We start from the raw sequence: 338 nt of genomic DNA, 5'->3' as shown, positions 1-338 counted from the left end.
GGAGGCCCGGGGGCGGCCACCGGCACAGCAGCCTCAACCAGCATTGACTAAAAAGGAGAAGAGCGGGGAGCTGACGGCAGCGCCGAGGAATGCCTGCGCCTCCGTGCACAGCTCTGTGTGTGCCGGGGGGCAGCTGGCATCTGCCAAGTTGTGCCCCCACTGCCTACTGCTCTGGGGAGGTCCCATCCCACCCCCAGCATTTGCTCAAGAGGGGACTCTCAGCTTCGCTTTGGCCCCTCCCCAGTGCCATGCTGGGGCAGGGGATCCCATGCTTATGTCTCATCCCACACACATGCCGGGGGGCTGCAGAAGGACAGGGGTGTCTGCGCTTGGCCATG

This window comes from Buceros rhinoceros, unplaced genomic scaffold, assembly GCF_000710305.1.
Source record: "Buceros rhinoceros silvestris isolate BGI_N320 unplaced genomic scaffold, ASM71030v1 scaffold24476, whole genome shotgun sequence".
NCBI classification, from domain to species: domain Eukaryota; kingdom Metazoa; phylum Chordata; class Aves; order Bucerotiformes; family Bucerotidae; genus Buceros; species Buceros rhinoceros.
This window is presented reverse-complemented; position numbering follows the sequence as displayed.